This window comes from Anguilla anguilla, chromosome 7 (genome assembly GCF_013347855.1).
Source record: "Anguilla anguilla isolate fAngAng1 chromosome 7, fAngAng1.pri, whole genome shotgun sequence".
Classification (NCBI taxonomy): Eukaryota; Metazoa; Chordata; class Actinopteri; order Anguilliformes; family Anguillidae; genus Anguilla; species Anguilla anguilla.
In genome coordinates, this window is record NC_049207.1 from 7,358,258 (window position 1) to 7,376,816 (window position 18,559).

The 18,559-nt window shown below is 42.4% G+C and overlaps 1 long non-coding RNA gene across 2 annotated transcripts in view; it reads right to left on the bottom strand.

Annotated features, from left to right (window-relative positions):
* LOC118231468 overlaps positions 1-18,092 on the bottom strand; it is a 105,982-nt gene extending 87,890 nt beyond the window's left edge. Inside the window, exons 1-2 of one of the 2 annotated variants that reach the window (XR_004766072.1) lie at positions 17,896-18,092; positions 9,730-10,120 (exon numbers count right to left, since the gene is read on the bottom strand). This is a non-coding gene — a long non-coding RNA (uncharacterized LOC118231468). Of the gene's footprint in view, positions 1-9,729; positions 10,121-17,895 lie in introns of those variants that run through there. The other variant, XR_004766071.1, reaches the window with a different exon arrangement.
* Between the last annotated feature and the right edge of the window lie 467 nt (positions 18,093-18,559).

Below are 18,559 nucleotides of genomic sequence, written 5' to 3' on the forward strand. Positions count from 1 at the left end.
GGGGGGGCTGTCATTTATCTCTCTTTTGGAACAATGGTTTTTTCTTATCTTTGCTCATTTTTTCCTGAAACGCTCGGTCTGCAGAGCCAGCCGTTCGAGCCGCTCCTCCATTTTCAGGCCGTCTCCTCCGGTGAGCGCGGCCGGCCTCGCCGCTCGCTCTGCGATCTGAAGCGCGCGCTGCCTGTAACCCTGGCAACCAGGGTCACCAGGCAGGTGCCCGCTGCCGCTTTGAACATGTCATCAACGCCCAGCAATTAGGCTGCCCACCCACAGGTGCAGCCAATCAGTGCGGCCTCCTGCGGCGCGTGCAGCTCACAGGCGCCCGGGGGGGTGCTGGTGGGGGGGGGGGGGGAGACTCCCCAGGGGTCAGGGGGTGAGGTTCAGTTTCAGTGCAAGCAGAGGTCTCTTAAATCTTAATTAGGGCAGCTGGTAAATGAATGACACTAAACCCCCCCCCCCCCAACCCCCACCACTGAGAATAGCTCTGGACACTTAATCAGCACACAGAGTTCCGGGCCATGCACTAGTGAACTTCAGCCCTGACTGTGCACCCACTCAGCACAGCCCTGTGTACTGCTACAATGCAGCCCTGACTGTGCACACATACAGCACAGCCCTGTGTACTGCTACAATGCAACCTTCACTGTGCAGCCATTCAGCATAGCCCTAAATGGAAAAAGCAGCGGCAGCCTGGTTCTCTAGCTAACCTGATATATCATTTATGTCCTTCCATCCCCCCTCCCATCCCCTCCCTCCCCACATCTGCTCTTCCCCAGATAAACCCTGACTCACGGGATCCCCCCCTGCTCACCACACGGCTTCACCGCAAGCTGCAGCGGCAGGTCTATATTTTTACCGAACTCCTTGAGACATACATTACCCTGAAGGGGAAGACGATGACACGTGTTAAAGGTGACATCTTTGTGCTGAGTCAGGTTAACAGGCTGACCCCGGCACAAAGAGCAGCTTTATTGGAGCGTTTAACACCGGGCCCGGGTGTCACGGTGATGAATTGCCGTGTCCCCGCGCCGGCTATTATCTCCCCTCGCCCCGCCCGACCGCACGCCGCACCGACGGGCGACAATAAACGGTGAAATATTGAAAACTTCTGGCTAATTTTGATATGAAAGACGACACTCTGACCTCCCTAAATTATTCCTTTTGCTCACAGTCGTACATGTATTGGACGAGACAGCAGCGCTTCGCTAGGACCGGCTCAGGCAGAGCGACGTGAAGCGGGAAAAACCTGAGGACTGATGAAGTGGCTGTTAATCCATTGGGGGGGGGGGGGGGGGGGGTCACCAAGGCAACGTGACACGGCTCTGACATGTGTCCGCACACGTCAATCTGTTATGGCAGTTTGTCACGGAAGTGTACTCTGAGGAGCGTCTATGGAGACAGATGAGGAGGATCTCTAATGCGTGTATTATGGACAGTGCACGGCTCTCCAATCTTGTCTCTTAAGGGACAGAGTGAATGGAGGATTTTGTTGTAGCCCAACACTAAAGCACCTCTTTCAAGTAACCAAGTTCTTGACTGAAGACCTTCATTAGTTGATTTGTAGGTAACTGGATGTTTTATTGCCAAGCTAGATCAAAAGCCAGTACCCACATCGACCCTTGGAGGCTCCTGGACTGTGGCACACAGTACAAACACTACTGTCCACTAAATCTTAACCCTCTAGTTTTAAATCCACATGCTCCATCTCTGATTTAGCACTGGGAAAACTTTGATTTTTTCATCTGAATCATCATCCCTGAGACTTTGTTCATGCTCCACCCCACCCCCACGTGATTTGTCAAAAATTGTAACTGACTGTTATCTTCCATGCTAAAAATTGCAGTTTGAACCACCCTAAGGTGGCCAAGCTGATTTAAGCTATATTTTTTCGATAGTTTTAGCTGGTCGACTACCTGTTCTACCTATATAGTCAACTAGTCCAACAGTTTGACCACCAGCTTACTCTACCGGCTTAACCAGCTTTGTCCAGCTAGAGACCAGCTTTGATCAGCTACAGGCCAACTATCAACCAGCTATGACCAGCTAACGTCCAGCTATGACCAGCTAGATGTGTCGAAAGCACATCTTAAACCAGCTTAGAACCCCAGCTGATGTTAGCTGGAATTTTCAGCCAGGTTATTAGCAAACCACGTCATTGAGGTTTGAGGGGGTTATACTACATCGAAGAGAGAAGACTGTCAGGCTCATAATTATCGGCATTGAAGCAGACACAATCAATTTCAATCACATTTTATAGAAGTATACTTGCACATATGGTCAGGACATCAACCAAAATTTTGAGAATATGAAAGAAAATCAACTGACAGAAAAAATCTTGGATAATTAGACTTAAGACAAATTTTAATTTTAACAGTGAAGGAGAGTAGAAATCACACCATACTCATTTGTCACACCTGAACGTTCAGACCTAAAAATAAAAGATTAAAAAGCTCAGAGGTCTGAAGTAATTTGGAAAAGTGACATTTCATATATTGGTAGAGTTAGACAATATCAAGTCCTATTTTGAGGCCAGCATCTTGTTTACAGTACAGAATTGGATATCCTTGGAATATATGAAGGCAAATTCAACGCGGGCTTTTTCAATAAAACAAAAAGATATTTCCTAACGCAAACTTTAATTATTTTTCCACGTTATCCAAATCCGTGGAGTACAAATCCAATCCCGATCCAGATCCTTTCGCGCCACAACACACCCTGTGCAATTGTCTTTGAAATTGGATTATGATAACCTGTCACAATTTTAATTCAAAAAGATATTAGTTGTGAAAATGGCAGTGAAACCGCGAGTCTTAAAGGGAAATTGCTTAATGGAGTGTATGACACATATTCTTAGCATAGCATATGGAGCATGGCATATGGACCATCTGTGCCCTACTCGAGCTGCATGGGCTTCCAGTACACCTTGATATACCCTTTAAACAGCCATTATACGGTGAGAACGAAACCTTTTCTTGTAATTTCCTCTCTGGGTGATTGTGGGTACAACCTGCTGTAGTCTGTGAGAACGTAATAATTAAAGCAAATGATTATTATTATTATTATTATTATTATGGATTTACAAATAAATGGCATACAATGAGAAAAAATATCAAAAGCGACAATAGGAACAGACTAAATTTATAAAAATCCACTTCTGTCTTCTACACTTCAATAACACGAGGAAAAAAACCACTACCTTGAAGGTGATTTAGGAGGCACATCCTTTTTCTGAGCACTTCCTTTAAAGTATTTACATCAGAATCATGTTGCCATCTCTCTACATCAGTACAACAAAATGAACACCCAAGGTCATTTACAGGCAACCTAATAGCCCTACTTGCTCCTCTACTCGAAGCTGCTGCAGTCTTAATACTGATCATCAGCTGGCTTCACACAGTGTGAGCTATGCTAAAGTTAGAGTGAGTTAATTAGCATTCACTGTAACATTTTCACTTTGTTTGGACACCCCGTCGTTTGAGTTGCCATTTCTCCCAGCGTTCATCCCCATGCAGCCCCGAGACCGCCGTGTCATGTGACCTAGAGACACAACCTGTGGCTGTGACATTCAAACATGACTGTGGAAAAAAAAAAAGATATCTTTTTTTCTGGTTTCCTTAGTAGCAAACCAAACCAAAAATAAACTTTCAGGTAAGTGCCTATCACTGTTGGAGCTCCACCATGCATGCTAGCTGGATGAGCAGATCACATTTAAATAACATGCTATTCTGTGATAGGTCACCGTTCATTTGATTTTGCATTAAAGAATGGAACCCTTTTACCACATTAAAATATGTCCTAGCCATCCATTAAAATCTCTGTTTCAGCCCAAAGGGGAAAAAGGGGCATCTTCAGATATTTTTACAAGATCAAATGTGCTTCTTATTACGATGTTCATCCCAATCCACAGTAAAAGAATCTCGATTGCATACGAGACACGAGAGGTCCAATATGATTTGAACCGATGCACCCAGCTTCACGTCTACAATATGGTTGCATCAGTGTAAACAGCTTGAAGTTCAGAGCTTTCTGCGGTTTAGTCGTTGCGGGCTTCTTGGCAACGGAAGAGCCTGCCATGCCATGAATATCGGTCTTTTTATGTTTGCATCAAACACCGCCCTTTGCTTGACTTAGTGCAACCCCCTCTCAGTATGCCAGAGCTGTGCATTAATGCTGTTTTTGCCAGTAGCACTGGTGCTAGTAAGGTCAAAAACTTTGCAGTGGAGTCTAATTCCTAAAAATAAAAAAAATCTCAAGATAGCACAGTAGTTCATTTGTTGGACTGTAGTCCTTGTGGAAGGAGTAATATCAGTTATATTTCTTTTTTACTGTAAAATATTTAAATTGTACTATGTTCATTCATGTTGTTCTCATTGTTAATAAAAAAAATTGCCTGTTTGAAAGGATTATTTTGAGTTGACTGATTTTCATGTTTTACTATTAACAAATATTCAGAATAGGATGTTATCATGGTCAGCAAAATGTGAAGGAGACAATTTCAATGTAAATTTTTCTGTGCCTCCTCCATAACTGGGTTGTGTTGATTTATGCATTAAGATTTTTTCTCGCAACCAGTCGCAAAACTATGCTAGAGTCAAAATGAACTGTTTCCACTGTACTGAATTTTATCGTATTACATTGCACCACATGGAATTGCATCAAAACAGAGCTGAATCATATCGAATTGAATTGCTGGGTATTAATATGTATCTTAGATGCGTCAGGTTGTTGACTGCTTATCAAGAGACGTTTTGGATTGGTCTCAGAAGGAGAAATTTGCACTGCTTAACTTTCATATGCGAGTGCAATGTAGGCTTAGCTGCAGCTAGTTGTCTAGAAGCAAAATGTGACACCAATCCCACCCATGTTTTCAAAAACACTTCAAAAAAAACTTAGCAGCTTTCAATTCATTCTTGTGATTCATTGAAAATAAAATGGAGGTCAGATGCTTCTGGTAGCAACAACATGTTAAGACTCGCACCACAATGCTAGTCAACCATACAGAGGCTAATTTTTCTTGCTAGTGACTTATGATACGTCCTCTTGCAGTTTTCAGCCCAGTGAGGCTGCTCACATTTGGGCATCCAACTGGGCAGCCAACCCCTAAACAGCAGCTTTAATACCCAATTAATAAGTTAGAACTTAATAATTTAAAGACACAACTAGGATATTTCCTAGAGCACAACAAGGTAGGCACTGGTTTTTCCCCTGAGGGACACCTGCTTCCTACCAGCCTACCAACACCACTTCCAGCAGTATCAATATTTTCCCAGGAGGCATCCTACCCAAGCACTAACCAAGTAAGCCCCACCACCAATCAGCATAACTTCACTGGGTGCAATAGCTACTGGCAACGTAAACATAAAAAATAAGGGCTTAATGTAATCCATCCAGGGTGCTGTTTAGAGTTAAATCGTGTAGTTCTAAATTGGAAGTCTGGGGAGCACCAAAGAGCGTGTGACCGTGTAGATCAAATCCTCCTTTTCCATCAGCTCAAAAATACAAACCTTCAAAGGAAGCCACCGCTATGGCTTGCGCGGTTTCATTTTGATGTTTCCACCAGAATGGGTTCCATATTCCTCCTGAACCAAATTCATAACGTCACTGAGGAACAAAGAGCAGAGCTTAATGAACAGCAAGACCTGATATGTGTGTGTGTGTATATATGTATGTATGTATGTATGTATGTATGTATGTATGTATATATATATATATATATGTATATGTATATATATAAGAAATGTATATCAGGTTCAGATGTTGTTCTTATGATAATGACAACACACACCATGAGGATGTTTGTACCTAATTATAAGGCAATTAATATATTCTACAGGTAACTTTTTTATGGCCCCAGTTAAGTGTGATGACCCAACTGACATAAGTGACAAATAAGCGGTTTAATGAGACAGATTGTACTTTTTTTTGCCCATTAAACTGGACCGGAAGACATCATTGCGATGTACCACTGCTATAATTCACCTGTTATCTTATCGTGCGATGGGTGACTCATTGTTACTTTTTCATGATGCAAATTGCTCTTTCCCTCTCAATCCATGACAGTCCTAATTCCTGTAATCCAATCACCCGGAAAACAAAACAGACACAACATCCCTTTTTTTTTTTATTTTTATAATTGTGCGGTCCTTAGAAGATCAAAACCATCCCTTTGCCTCGTCTGATGAGGGAAGATACACGCAGAATGAGAGAGGAAGTGGGGGCTCTTCCTTCCCTTTTATACGCCGATTCAAAAGCTGGCATCCTTTCCCAGCCTCCTCCTCACAAGTCGCCTTCACACGCATTTTGATGTCTTTTGTAGGTTCCTCCACATCTCTGTCTTTCTTTAAATTAATAATCCTCCTTTGAAAGTACTCTGCAAGGCTTCGCTTTTCATACATACTGAGGGAACGTTTGTTGACAAAGTGATCTTGGCACTTCATTGAAAAGAAAGAAAAAAAAAAACCCACCAGATGTTAAAAAGACACAAACACAAAAAGGTATTTATGTCATTGGACGCATGGGGGAGAAACTGGTCAGCACTCTGACCTAAGCAAAGCCAGTACTGTCACCAAATCAAGATGCAGATGGGAGTCTACATCCCTTAGACAAGGATATAGCCTATCAACTATGTAGCCATAGGCTCAAATCAGCACTTACTATATCAGCATCAAGTTATTTAGTCTTTTCCTTTTATATTTTCCTGACCTAGTGTTGGGTGTTATGGTTTTGACACTGAGAATCCCTGATCCTTTTTGGTGGTTTTGGAGGATAGCCTCCTTATTTTGGGTAGTGGTGGTTTTTTTAAAGAAGTTCTTGTATTGGGTGGCAGTGGTGTTTGGGTTGGGTAAATGGTGATGGGATGTTGGGAGTGTTGGGTGGTGTTTTTTTGAGGGAAGTGTTGGATGGATATCTTTGGTGACTCCCACAGCAGAGCTAGTCAGTTCAGATAGCCAATCAGATTTTCGGTTTGATTTTTTTGTGACCGTGAGCTCAGTTTATCTGTTACCTTACAGTTATTACCATAAAAAACGGCGGTTTAAAAAATCAGTCATGTCAAATGTCAGTTTCAAATGCTGCAATGTTTTTGTCCATCCACACCGGTTCTCCCTGAACTGTACTACGCAGCTCAAGTCTTCTCGTCTCCTTCCCTCTCCCAATTTTTGAGTTTCCTTTTCTCATTTCTCTTTCCTTTCTCCCCTTTCTTTCTCAACCTACCGACATCTCCCTGCTCCACCCACCACATTTATATTTCCCCTTTTTTCTTGGCAGTTGATGAGAGAACGTCTCAAAGGGATATTACAATTGAATTTTTATCTGCACTAGCATTAACAGCTTTAAGTGGTAAAAGACTGACAAAAAAATAATACTAAAAAAAATTTATAATACCAAAATCATTTCATATCAAATCTTGTTGATTTAAAAAAAAAAAAATGTCTTTGTACCAACATGTGGTAGCACTGCAGATAAGAAATTCCCTGCTGGGCTACAGTTATCAAAAAAAAAAGGCCCAAAAATGGGCCCATTGAGAAGCGGCATGTCTGAGCCTGGGCTGTATCATTAATAGACTGTGCTATGGGAACCCACAGGAGGATGCTGATTCGTTCCACCAGGGTGTTGGGAGGATTTAATTGGCCGGGTCAGGGCTCCTGTGGTCACTGATCCTTTTAGTTCATAGGATATCGGTTTTTGTCGGTGACAGAAGCGATGCTTTGTGATTGGTCCGTACGGTGTGGATTGTAATGGGGGAACACTGTTACTGGCTCGCAGGCAAGAGCACCGGGGACGCACCCATACGTCAGCTGCATAAGTCCTACCGCAGTGTGTCTGTTTGGCATAGCATTAACATGCGCGACTGATTATGAAAACAAACAAGTTCATAAACATTTAACTCAAAATCAAGTCCATAAATAACTTCTGGGTCCTTTTATTGGAGGGGGAAAAAAGCAAAACAATGTAACACATTTTAATCATTTAAAAGGCTTGGTAATACTTTATTTTAGATTCCCATATTAAGGGCTAATTAATACATTTTTGATGATGTACTAACTGCTTATTGAGACTCTCATAGATGACTAATTACACATTATTAGGCTGCTTTTCAGGCAGCATCTCATTCAAACATTAGCCGCAAGTTAAGGGCCTTTCAGTAATTACACCAGTATTAGTATTTTGCCATTTCAATAGTTTTGAACATGTTAAACAATTTGCTTTATTTGCTTCCGACAAATTTATGAGCTGCTTGTATAATGACAATTAAGAAAAATAAGTTCTGTAATAAATTGTTTTTGTTCTGATACAATACAACAGTATAATAACAAGGCCGTTTATCCTGCATTGTGACTTGGTCAATAAGTGTGCTGAGAGTGGCAAAATAAGTCATTAATTATCTAACTGAAGGCCAGCAGCAGTGTGTGGGCTGGGTTGAATTTACCATACACCTGTTCAGTCACTGGGTTAAATCCCTTACACTTCTTCAACACCTGTTCATGGACTCATTTCCAAACAGAGGAGTAAATAAAACAAATTAATTTAATCTGAATAAATTGTTCAACATGCTTCTAACAAACTGCTAACACGTGTCGTGGAACAAAAACGAAATCTTGACTAATGTTGTTATAGTCAAGGCTAGCAATATGGCAGGCTTTAGCAATATGGTTATTAATTCATTAATATGAAATGAAATGCTACCCGACATAAGCTGTAATAAATGGTTGGAAACAATTACCTAGCACCTGAATAAGTAGTTATCAAATTTTTAAACTTAATTTTCCATTAATATTTGAAGCCTAAAATAGTGTTACTGAATTATTTTTAAAAACTATTTTGATATATTTAGCAATTTTTTTGTTGTTGTCCCAAGCAATGTGCATCTGTCATTTGTCATCTTAATGACTTAGAAATTGTGCAGTCTAAATTACATACAAATATCAATACATATCTGAAATCCATTGCAGACAAATCCTCTTAGGACACAACTATAATAATAATGACGAGTCGACATACCTAAGGACATCTGGTGATGCAGGAACAAAATGATTGGGCTTTTCAGAATTGAGCCCTGCAGTTTTTCAGCAAAAAGATGGAGCTGGTTCATCAATTAGAACCAGTCACATATGATTTTATTGCAACCGCTCTCATTTATAAAAGTTTCTGCAAATGGCTGCACTGTGCCTGATGGGTACACTTGTTTGTGCAAGGCACATTCAGTTTGTTTACTGCGGTTTGCTTCACCTCTCGTAACTACGGAGACACGAGGTTCTGCTGGGTACTTCACATTCCACGGTATAACTACCTGGCCATTCTGGTACAAGTTGGACAAGTTTTGGACAAGTTGGACTGCTTTTTATTATTCAATTAGTAAATCCTCCAATGCAGAAGCAATTACTCATATAGCCTACTTACTTCTTTTCTTTTTTTTCTTTTTTTAAAGTACCTATTAAACTATTTTTACAGTTAGGTATTTACGGCAAGCTGTTCAGGTTGAGCCATTGCACAAACAAGGCACTTAAATGACCAGGCAGTACACTACAGCATTTACAAGGATCGTTTTGGACTTGTTCCTGTAACCTCTGCAAGGTGATTGCCTGGACCACTACACAACGCTGTTGCCTCAGAGCAGCTAAATGCACACACCTCACAGTGAACTCCCAACACTTTTCACTGGCTTATCTCACTGGCTTCGCATCCAAGTATTAACCTGTATATTAAAGCCCAAAAAAAGACTGCAAGTGATGCGTGCCTCTTGGATTTTTACTGCTCGTTTGAGATAAGGCAGACAGTTTCACTTGATCACAAAAATGTGTCATCTATTTCCCCAACATACACAGCCATTTCCTGTTGGGAGCAATGATCTGTGGCTGAACACAGAGGGAAGGATAGGTTTTAAGCCTCCCAGGGTTCATCAGGTTGCCCAGTATATATGTTCCTCATTAGGTCATGTCAGGTTCCCACAGGCTGCCAGCTGTCTCCAGTACCTCTGCTCCAGTTGGCACCAGCTTTCTCTTGTCGGTACCGCGTTGGCTCAGTTAGACACCGGACCACAGGTCGGCTCATTGGAGGAGGGGACGCCATTGGCCTGGAGCTCTCCTGGTGTAACCTACAAGAGCGGGCGGTGTGGTGGAAACTAAAATGGCGCAGCCGGGTGATTCAAAATTGAGGAGAAAAAAAAAAAAAACAATGGGAAAAAAAATGTAATAATGACTGGTTGCAAATGTTGTGATAGTTCAGCTTTTCTGTGAGAAAAAAGCACTGCATGTTCCTGATATTTAAATTCACACATGTGCAAACTAGTTGTAAAATTAATGGGGAAATAGTTAATAGTTGATACATGAATGCTGATTTTTTGAAATTTTTATATCAGTACCCGCAACAAATAGATTACAAAAAATGAACGCAACAGAAAAACATGGCGTCTCTAAATATCCTACATATGGATTTTCAATTCCTGAAAACCCATTCTCCCTCCCTCTCTCCTTCCATCAACAGTCTCCTCCTCCCTTCCCGCCACCCCCCCCCCCTCGCTCTCTCTCTCTCTCTCTCTCTCTCTAGCCTTCACACACGGCAAGCTTGTCAGCTGCTCTGACAAATTCACTTCAGAACCAGAGATACTGTTTATTCTAAGAGAAAAAATAAAAAATCAATGAGCCTTTCAGGGGCCTGGTGTTGTCAGGTGAGAGTGAATAAACTGCTCTTTCTAACATCACAGATCGATACCCGCAGACGTACAGATGGGAAGGGGGGGGGGGTGGGCGGGGGAGGGGGGGGGGATTCATTGCCGCCATTTGCATTCGAAGAAGACAGACGGGCCCGAGTCGCCCTAATTCAGAGGGATGTGATCAATACGAGAGGAGTAGCGGTGACAAGCAGGAAAACACAACTTCCTTAGGACGACGCAAATGGGGGCTGACAGACAAGCTTCGCTTACCCCAGCGACCGCGAACGCAAAGCCATTAAGCGGCGGGAAGAAAAAAACACCAGCTAACGCGTACCGGGGCGCGTCAAAAACGGCTGAGCGCGGGAGCGGCGGCGGCGGGAGCGGCGGGCTCCGCGGCAGTTAAAGAACAGAACGTGACATCAATACCGCGGAGCCCGCCGCTAATCGCCCGTGCAGCTCGGGCGCAGACTCGCTCGCCTCCTCGCGCTGACAGAGCGCCGCGAAGCCGCGCCAGCACGCCGTCAGCGCCCGCCTTTCCGTCAGCGCCCGCACGCCGCCAGCGCCCGCCTTTCCGTCAGCGCCCGCACGCCGTCAGCGCCTGCACGCCGTCAGCGCCCGCCTTTCCGTCGGACGCACCGGAAACGGGTCCCGTCGCCAGAGGTGGGGGAGGGGGGCTGATGCTCAGGGCGGGGGGGGGGGGCTGGGCTTCTGGTTTTGAAACGGCGGTGAGCCCCGGCGCTGGACTGACAGACGGTATCCGCGCGGCGGAGGGGCCGACTTTGGGACGTATTCGGGTAGGCAGCCCCGGAAGAGGAGTGACGCCCTCCGTAACGGGCCTGGACAGAAGGCTGCCCTCGCAAAAGCCTCGCGGTTCGAGGATAACGGACCCGGCAGGGCGCCGAGGCCTCGCACTTAATCTCGCATGACGTTCCGATCGCGCGGGGAGCGGCACTTCACTCTGACGATTTTACATCGCAGTGCGCGGGTGATGCAGTTCCTGTGCGGCGCATTAAAGGGGATCTTGCGCTACGTCGCGCTTAACGGGGTTTCCTGGTTTGCTCGCTCCACATCGCTCCGCCTGTTCACCCCGGGAAGTACGCTCAAACAATGACAAACATAACCGGGCCTTTTCTTTGATTTCAGATTTCAGGTTTCAATTATCCCTAATCCAAGACCCCTGAATCCACGGCTGCCAGGCTGTGACGCAGAACCGTGTACGAGACTGCACGGATGTGACAGAACAGGAAGGAACAGATACACAGTAACGGGGAAGGGTAAATACGACCGTGTACATGTGTAAGAAGAAGGCTTGGCATTCTTACGGTATCCACTAGCCCGAGAAAGAGATTCTTAACTCAGCTGCAGAAAAAGAGCCACGTCTCTGAAGCCAGGGGTCTAATACCGATCTCAGTAATGTCCCCAGGCAGAAGGCATCTCTGAACTTACCACACTCATGTACACAATAAACTGCATTCCATGTAGCGAGTCCACCGAGCAGAAACTCTATGCTTTTTTTTAGCCCAAGGCCTGCTATACTGGTACTGGAGTGAGCGCACACAACCACGAGCAGGCAGTTGAGGGCAGAAGAATGAAAGGATTTAATGTTGTTCCTTTCTCCGACCGATTTCACAACCATTTGGTCGAGGATCAAAAATCCATTTTTTTTATTTTTATTTATTTTTTCTTACACAGAGGAAGCACAAGGAGCACATTTATAACCCTCAGCCACCCAACATGTTATTCAACACTAAGCCTTTAGAGTGGCAAACCAAATGTTTTGTTTCAGCTTAAGCACTTGCACTGTAGATTTTGGCCGAGTGTTTCAGAAGAGTGGAACGGCAATGGAACTTATGATATGCAGCGGTCAGTAAGTCATGTGAAGAACACGGTGCGTGGGGCAGAATGGCTGGCAAATACTGCACATATCTGAACTTACACAATAGACATGTGTGGTGATGCCAGGTGAAAAGGACTGTAGTGAATGGTGTACTAGTGCTCAGGCAACAGCTGAATAATACCAGAACTGATGTATTAAATGCACTCAAATTAAACGGTTGTGATGTGCCTCTTCACAATGGGAAGTCATCTTGTATTGCACTTAAATAAAAACAAAATTAAAAGACAAAAAACTATTCAACTATAAATAGCGTAAAAATGCATATGTTATAGAATCTTCTGGAAAATTTAGAAGTCTTTCCGAGCTCTCATTTGCAAGCATACGCGTGCGTGGATTGGTGTTGAGCGGCTGAGAGCACTGGGTGGGATCCACACTGCGTAGGTGGGATATTTTGGTGACCTCTGACCCCCAGGTTCCTCCACGCTGATTCTAGGGAGTGACCGTTTCATTAACGAACCTTCCAAATACAAATTGCATCGGGAACTGACCTCTGAAACGTTGAAAGTGATGTGAAAATGCAGTCAGAAATCCAATCATTTATTGATTGAAATCATTAGTCACCCCCAGACTATTCTCATTGAATAGTTATAATCCTGAGCTCAAGGTAATCACCAATTATCAACCCAGCTGTAACCGCTATCTCATTAAAGCATTCTTCAGTTTTAGTGGTTGCTTTCCAAACTGCAATATCTGACCATTTACCCAGTTATAAACAACGTACAACATTAGCTAGCGTGAATGAACAGCGTCTACATACTGGTTAATAAACTTAGGCCACAAGCAGATTAAAAAGTTTTCTGGCTAGTTACATGCATATCAGCAATCATTTGAATGTTATCATTGAACCCATTTCATAAAGAGGCATTTCGTGTTCTGGTCTTGAAGAGTAGAGCAGTGGATTTAATAGCATGTATCAAAGCAACCTGTTCCTGGCATTATTAACGATCTCTGAATGTTGACTGGAGCACGTTTATACTTTTTGTGAATGAGGACGAGAAACGAGGGAACATCAGGCGACAATGGAATGTTCGTGCACGGTCGGCGATTTTAAATTGAGCAATGTTCTCCCAGAGTACAACCCAGCCTTACCTCTCACATTGAATGCTTAGAATTTTCTTCATCAGTGACAATAATGAGCCTGATAAGGTGAAATCTGCCAAAGTTACTCCCAGTTTCCAAACCTGTTTGGTCGATGGGACAAATAGTACCTGCAAGCCTATCACTGAATTTGTTCATTTCACTATCACCAATGAAACAAATACATTCATTAAAAATGGGATATTTCCCTTTTGCCAAAATGAACAAGTGTGAAAACAGAATGGGAGTGCTTTCAGTCATGGATCATGGTGGCACTAAAATGACCTAGCACAAATGTGCGAACGGTGGCATTTGCTGTTCTGAAAGACGGTCTGAATCAGTTCAATCCAAGTATAGAATTTTAATACGTCACTCCTAAAGAGGATTTCTTGAGTTTCATAGCATGCATGCATTGCTGACTATAATTTATTTATTTTTTCTGCTGTAAGCTAATTTTTTATTTTATTTTTTCCCCACACTCAGGTCGGGGGGGATAAGGCTCCACTTTCAATTTTACTTGCGGAGATTTATGCACGGCCTACAATATCATCATGCTTGAAAAATCTCTTTGAAATCAATACAGATTGTGCTTTCCAGAATTACCAGTCCAGATGTGTGTGTGTGTGTGTGTATATCTTTTATACATTTAGGATGTACAAAATATTTCATAATAATATCAATATGGCAACAACAAAACCTGAATGCACATTCGTAATGACAATATCTAGCTTATGGTACCAAAGATTTTTGAAAAAAGGAAATAGTAAGTGGGAAAACAAAATCACAACCTCGTCATTGTTAAGATACTGTCAAACGCGAGTCACACTGGGAAATTCACAGAGACTCCGCCACGCAAATTATCTTAAGAATTTAATTTTTCACTCTGATGGAGAGATAAGAAACAGATGAGGCCTGTCGAGGTTTAGCGAGTTAAAAAGCTCTACCAGAAATTACAATTAGTTAAATCATGAAGAAAGGTTTGCTTTTCAAATTGAACATAATGTGAATCCAATAAAGAGACTAAATAATGCCTGCACTGGGATTTAAGGCAGAATGCTACAAAACTTAACACCAGATGTGAGATAAATATTCCCGATTAAAGTCACATTAGTCCTTTCAAGAGCTAATGAATGAAATGCTTCTCTACTTATCAGCTAAGCCTTCCCATAAATACAGCTTACATCAAGTCATGTGAATGGCTGAACTCACATGCAGAAAAAACTGCACTGTACTTTTTCCCCCCCAAAAAACTGAAAGGCTTATGTTATGTTTACAATGACATCCTTCACAATGGATTTTGTACGCTCATTCTTGGCTGTTGTTGATTTCCATTCCATTTTACTGGACCATTTTGATTTGTCTTGTCAAAATAATTGCTTTGGGGGGGGGGGGGGGGGGGAGAGAGAGAGAGAAAAAAAAATAAAAAATTCAACTCAAGAAAAACAACAATAATGTGAGATTAGGCTGACACCAATTTGCAGTTGCCATAATTATGAGGTTCTATCTTGGTAGGGACATTTAAAAACATAAAAATATAAAGAGAGGAACTGATTTGTGTACGGGGTTGTACTGTGCTGGAATATCCGGATTTCCTGCAGCTGATGTGACCATGAGGAGCCAGAATGACCAAATCAGTATCAATTGTTTTCATCGAGGCAGCCGTTAAGAAAGACAGCAAATTATTATACTCTTGCTAAACACCCCCAATGGCAGCATAGTCCCACCCAAAAGATCACAGCAGTAATTTGGGGTATTTTTTTTCTTTTTTTTAAAGAGCAAAACATATTTTTGCATAATCATAGCTAAGCAATGCGACAACAGAGGCTACTGCTATGTTTACCTCCATGAATATTTGCAGCAGACAATTCATAAAAGTTGAGGAGGAACTCAAAGGAAGCAAAGATAGAGAATAAGATTGTTACCAAGATCCGGTGGGCACTTCGTTGTCCACTATGAATGGCCAGCCATTCAAATACGCAACTGTCAGAGCTAGATGTAACTATATGACTTTGCTATTCGATATACTGCAACAGAAATTGTAGTATTTGTATTACCTGTACTACTGTATGAATTATGTGTGTTCAGGGATCAAACAAAGCAGCTTTGCAAGGCAAAACGAATTACTGTGAAAGACGAAGTATAATCTACACTTATTCTAAACCAAGAGGAGAAATTATTCACAATCATCCCCCTGGATGCCCAAGGAACGTCCATAAGTGAAATATCACACGGATCAATGCTGAGGAAGCTTGGGACAAAAACCATTTTGCATCAAGTCAAAGTCATATCAATCATTCTGACTGCCTAACACAATTATTCTGAGAATCAATATGAATGTAAGCATAGAATTAGCAGAGCATTGGCTGATGGAACAGTTCCATGCAGTAGATCAAAGGACAATAGAATGCAACTGTGTATTTTTAGGATAGGGATAATAGCAATCTAACATATGCTGTCTAATATTAGGCCTTAGTGGAATTAGTTGAACCAGCTCTACAGAATGGGGAGAATACACATGCAGAGCTAGCATTAAGCAACAGCTCCCTCTATGTTCATGGATAGGAATGACACACTGCATACAGCATGTCAGTTTTATTCCTAATATAGTTTTGATGATATTGACTGCATATACTTTTGACTGAAACCCCATGCAGACACAACGCCGGTGTAGTAGCTATTAACTAGTTGTAGACAGCAGTGCTTGCAGACTGTAATTGTTATTGGCACAGTGCCACTCTTCTATTTATTTTCTCAATAGACTTAATTACAACATATGCGTTTTAATCGGAAAACGTTATAACATCAAAAGGCTTGGCACTGACAAACTGTAGGTTGTGGTTGCAGAAATCTATACCTCTGTAACAAAACACTCCCACACGATTTGTACTTTCTAATTGTAATTTCCAACAAGCCTAGCATCTTGCATGTGCTGTTGCGTTGCCATGACAATCATAAATCACATAAGTGAGCTAAACTGTTTTTCACTTGTTCTACAGTCGGCTGGTACTATTAGTTATATTTAGAAAATGTGGGAAACATTTTGTTCGTTAATAGCTTATCTGTAAAGCACAAAGTGTATCAGACTTTGTACTCAAAGCATATCATGCATGTGCCACCAGCAATAACTTTCATACGGGATGGGATAATTATGAGTATAGTGTGCATAGAAAAAGTTGACAAGAGTACATACGTGAAGCCTGAAATATAACGAATTAAGTAGGAAAGGGAATTTGGAGTACTGCAACAGTCCGTTTCAGACAGAGGCAGGGCTTATGCAAATGTCCCTACTTAGGTTACGGACAGAGATAAGGTACATGATAATGCCCCGGGTTATACGAACGGGCACGCCTAATTGAAAATGACTGGTAGAAATTAGCCAGTGGCGGATGCTAGTAACGATGGTCGCCTGTGCAAGATTTTTTACGGGCCCCTTCTCACCCTCAAACGCACAAAAACATACACTACCAATAGGCCTATTTTACAGTAAACAATGTGTTGGGTTGCACTAGTTAAGCGGCTATTGAGAAAGTAGGTCAAGTTCAGAAACCCGGACAGTGCTCGGCTGTAGGCTAGCGGAAACATAAACAAACATTCAACAAAACAAGCAACATCCCAACTAGCTGGGCCATAGCTTGCTTAGGCCTACACAGCACAACGCATCAGACCAAAAAAAACAGAAAAGAGGCAGGATCAGACACAAAGGCTCATACTTAAGTAGGCTATATGTAGCCTATACATTGGGTCTTAATCTACATATTTTCCGACTCACCACTGGGCTAGGCCGTATCCAAAACAGGCTTGAAGTTAACCCATACTAGCGTGCTAAAAACAAGCTTAAAATAAAATCCACCTGTTACCACTTGGACATTTTTGCTTTCCTCCAAACCTTAAAAGCTGCGAGGGCAAAGTATGGTCAATCTGGGACCCCAGGATTGCTATAACGTGGGGGTCACGAACAAATAACCTCTTATCCACAGTAAACAATTTCCTAAGTCAGAAACATTCTTTTAGGCTACTAAAAATACCATCACTCACCCTTATGCTTTTGGATTTTTTAAATGATCTGGTCCTTTCCAGTGCATGTGGATCCTTATCCGAAAATTTACAATCAAGGTTTATTGAGACTACTGTTTAGCACAGCGGATTTTTGCTCATACAAATCAAGAACAGTTGTTGAGATGCACGACGGTGGCCCAACTCAACAGACTGGTGCAGTAGCCCATCGGAAACCCAGCACCAATTACCCTGAAAAGCAATCTAGTTTACTCACTCGTTTTCAGGGCAACCGAGGAGCCTAGCTTGTGTTGTGCAAAATCATCAGCGTTCTACTTCAAATTCAGCTCACGACCTCTGACCTTAGAGCAAGTAGCATACAGATAGTCAATTCAGTCTCTCCAGCCCCATGATGCTGATCAAGTAGCCTACGTAGTTCTTGATAAATTTTAATGCGACTGCGTCAACAACAGTACTGCAGTAGCCTAGCCCACACGTTACCGGATGTTGTTCCACAATAATTAGGTGTGTGTTGAACAATCTCACTTTTAAAACATATCCCGAATGACAACAGTTGAGCAGGGAAGGCTATATCCATACTGTAGTGGTCAGACAGACTGCTTTTTTAAAAATACAAAATTTAAGTCACCCAACTCGGGCATCTTGGCTACCTTTTTTCTCCTGGTCCGTTCTCTCTTTTGAGATCGACTTTTGTGTTGAGAAGGCATTTTGATTTGCTTAGAAGCTAGGGCACCTCTTTGCTCTCTTCCTCAACTAGCTAGCTGACGTTAAAATTCCACTGCCATAACTAACGTAACATAAAAAACCCAGCTCTCTGACAGGGCATCATAGCTGGCTAGCTGTATTGCAAAAATGCACAGGGAGTAGCAACAGGAGCCCAGGGGTTCGTTAAAAAGCAACATGACACCCAAAGAGCAGTC